Source organism: Mandrillus leucophaeus, unplaced genomic scaffold (assembly GCF_000951045.1).
Source record: "Mandrillus leucophaeus isolate KB7577 unplaced genomic scaffold, Mleu.le_1.0 Scaffold1020, whole genome shotgun sequence".
Taxonomy (NCBI): domain Eukaryota; kingdom Metazoa; phylum Chordata; class Mammalia; order Primates; family Cercopithecidae; genus Mandrillus; species Mandrillus leucophaeus.
In genome coordinates this window covers 570,646-574,888 of record NW_012098322.1, presented here as the reverse complement: position 1 = coordinate 574,888, position 4,243 = coordinate 570,646, and positions in this window count along the sequence as shown.

Sequence of the window (4,243 nt, the reverse complement as noted above, 5' to 3'; positions counted from 1 at the left end):
ATTTAGAAGCACTAGTTTTAATGGCTTTCATGACTTATCAGATACACATTGACCACGGTCCCTCCATAGGATAGTTATGTGAAAAAAGAATTTTGCAACATGATTTTACTAGATTAAAGATGGCTGAAAATTCTTTGTTCCTCCCATTGAGAATCACAGGGAAAATGTACCTCCCTTTGCATCAAGATTGGACTAATTAATTAGCTTGGCAAATGGAATATGGCAAAGTGATATTCTGGGATTTCCAAAGCAAAGAAGACGTTTAGCTTCCATGAAGACCTCTTGTAATGCATGCTCTTGGCAAAGCCAACAACCATGTAAGAAGTTTAGCTACCTTGAGACCACCACGTTGGAGAGAACACATGTAGGTCAACAGTGTGAGCTACATCCAGCTTTTTAGCTATTCCCATCAGGTGCCAGACGTGTGAGTTAAGCCACATAGGACCCTATATACCAGCCCTATTCTGGCTGAGTATCATGGCATGACACCATGAGAAACAGAAGAAATACCAAGCTGAACTCTTCCCCAATTCTTAGCTAACTATATCAAAGGATTGCTGCTTTAAGCTATTTAATTTCGGGGATAGTTTTTTTTACACAGCAATCAATAACAGAAAATATCATCATATTCACCTAATGTTAACCCAAGTGTTTGATGTCTAACCAGATGTGTGGTAGCCTCTAAGTGTCATAAAATACTTGCAGCCTTATCTAGAATTGACAATTTAGGCCCCAAATGAGATGGTACAAAGCTGTCATTGGAGACCCCTAGAAAAATCAGAAAGAAAAATAACAATAAAACAGACATGGGGGATGTTCATATTAGAAGCATATGGTGTAACTTTATTGAAATTCTCTATTTCTGCTTGAGTTGCTATAACAAATATAAAAATGAATAGGTAAACATTTATATGTGTAAATGTGTGTATGTATAAACACATAAATATATCCCTATATAGAGAATGTATAATATATATTTATATATAAAAGTACTGATTTAAAGAAAACTTCCATTTATTATTTTATGTAGAACAATTACGTTGAATAAAATTTACCAATTTATTACAGTAAAGCTCGTAATGATCACAGTAGACAAAACTAGGTAAATATGTCGCCGAAAAGACCCATAATGCTTTATGTAGCACATACTTTAACACAGAAATAATTACTTACCTCCCATACCAAAACAACAACAACAACAAAATCTTTAATTAGGTTAATATTGAAAACAGAAAAGTGATAGCTTGACTGAAAATTTCCTACTTAATTTCTTCCTCAAAACCCCAAAGTAATAAATGCTGTCTTATACACTGAGCAGGACTCTAAGGTAGAAATCTCCAACAGATAACACCCTATTGGTAGTTTCCCATATGTTGTAGAAACATGGTTTTCAACAAAAGGAAAGGAAAACTGGTTCCATAGAGAAGATTTTAATGAGAAGCATCCATCTGGCTGTTGTCTCAGCCATAGTTCTTCTAAGAGGCAAACACTGTTTCATTTTTCAAGTCTTCTTATGTTTACTTCCAAATCCTCTGTATCAAGCTTATACTGTTACTTCATAATTTAGATTCATTAGATACCAATAAAATTTGAATATTTTCTGTTGAGATTTTTCTAACATTCAGCTGTGAGATACTGATTTAGTTCACTTATACCGCCCCATTCCGTTTCCTCTCTCCTTGATTATTCTTAGTTTCTTAATTCTATTATTAAAACTCAAGCTTCACAATTAATTTTTCTGCCCTTCCACAATAGTATTGTATTTTTAATACAAAATACTTACAAAGTCCCAATTTACTCACTTCTGATAATCAACATAATATTAAATATTTTTTGTGAAGATATATCAGTTTTAAAATTAGAGTTTTTACATACACTTAAAATCGTTCAAAAAAAGGAATGATATAAATTTTCCAACACATGCTGATCAAATATATCTATTTTCATCTGGACTGTTCGCTTTTGCACCCCAGGTGTAAATTTTTCAGTGGTGCTTTTGGCATATACTTTTCAGAAGAGTCATATAGAAAAAAATAATAAAAGAGATTCTACACTAAAAAAAATTCATTGATATGTCTTGTTAAAATACTGTCTTCTCAAATCCCAGAGGCTCACACCTCCTGGTGTGATACTTTGTCTCCACCTGTGTGAATCAGCATGATACCTCAACACAGGAAATCTATAACATAATGCTCACTAAATGCCTTCAGAAAGGGAAATGTTAACACCAAAAAAAGGCCTGTTTTTGTTACAAAAAATATTTGAAATGTGCTTAGGTAGTTATCCTCCAATTATTATAGCAATTAATAATAGATTAAAAGGATTTACTATCTTTGGAAAACTAAATAGTATGTATTACAGGCTTGGCACAGTAAGAAGTTTTTTGTTCCCTTCTCCAATTTCCTTGTTTGCTGACCCAGAAAAGCTTCCAGGAAACCTTAACTGTAAAGAGGCATTCTGCTTTCTCTTTCAGTTTAAAGGCAGATGTTTACTTTTGAATAACTAAAGATTATGCTACATTCAGATTCTATTCAATAGTTAATAATTTTCCTTTGATTGCAAAAGAAAATCAAATATGTTTCTACTTATTTCTCACAAAATGAAGGTAAAACTTCATTATCAAAATGTCTTTCTGAAGTGCCTAATGTCCAATTGAAGACACTGTCTTCTTGGAGATGACATAGCACTTGATTTCTCAGCTGTCTGTTGTAAAACATTTGTTGTTTCTTCTCTGTTTTAGATTTTGTAGCATAACCTTTCCTTGGTTGCCTTTGTTACATTACAGTTTTGGGTAAGTTTTACAAACAAAAGAATTTCTGGGTTTTAATCAGATTGAAACTTTAGTTTCTGCCAATAACACAAATTAGATGTCCTGAAAATATTCTCAATAAAGGCACCAAAATAAGCTGAATAAAATAGAATAAACAAACTTTAAATATGTAACCAAGATTACAAGTCATTAAAGTAATTCTGTTCAAGGGAGGAACCACAAAAATTCCAAAAGATGCCAAACAAAGACAGAGAAAACCCCACCCTCCAACACATAATTCTGAAACTATAGAACACAAAAGATATCAAGGAGAACTTAAATGCAGCTAGAGAGAAAGAGAAGATTACTAGGAGTAACAGCAGACTTCTGAAGAGTCATTTTCAGAAGAACACTAAATAATATATTTCAAATTATGAGAAAAAATTTTAAAAACTATAATTTTATACATAGCTAAGGTGTTATTTTAGGACAAAACCAATATACAGACATTTTCCGAGAGGCAAAACTCAAGTCTCAGACAAATCTCAAAGATGTCTTTCAGGACAAAGGAAATTATGTTTGGAAGGATAAAGATAAAATACAAGAAATAATAACACTAAGAAAATTGTAAACATATAGCTAAAAATATAAAATATAAATTTAAAAATAACAAACAATAGTCAATTTGAATGTAAATATAAGAGAAATCTAAAATGCTGGGCAACAAAAATGAATAATTTTAAACGCTTTAAGATTCTTGTATAGTTTTATTGGAAGGTATAGGTATTTATTTTACGTTGTGTTTTATTATCTATGTAAAATGTTAGGAATTGTATGAAAAAAATTATAGATTAAATTTATGCTGTAAATGAAAAGGTTTTAAAGTTAAATACATAAGTCATCAACTTAAGAAATGAAAACAACAAAATAAGCTGAAATAATGAAAATAAAAATAAAAAGAGGGGAAGTTAATTAATATACATTTTTTTTAAACAGGACAAATTCAAAGGTAAGGTATTCGTAAAACTTAATAGAAGAGATAAACCTCTAGCAAGACTATTACAGAAAAAAAAATGTTGCTATTGAATATAATTGGGCCCAGAAAAAGGAGACATTGCTAGGTATTAGTCAGGGTTCTCTAGAGAAGCAAAGCCAATACGATATATAAAGGGATATATAAGAGGATATTTATTTATTTTTTGAGATGGAGTCTCACTCTATTGCCCAGGCTGGAGCGCAGTGGCGTGATCTCGGCTCACTGCAAGCTCCGCCTTCCGGGTTTACGCCATTCTCCTGCCTCGGCCTCTCAAGTAGTTGGGACTACAGGCGCCCGCCACCTCGCCCGGCTAATTTTTTGTATTTTTAGTAGAGACGGGGTTTCACCGTGTTAGCCAGGATGGTCTCAAATCTCCTGACCTCACGATCCACCCACCTCGGTCTCCCAAAGTGCTCGGATTACAGGCCTGAGCCACCACGCCCGGCCGGAAGAGGGTA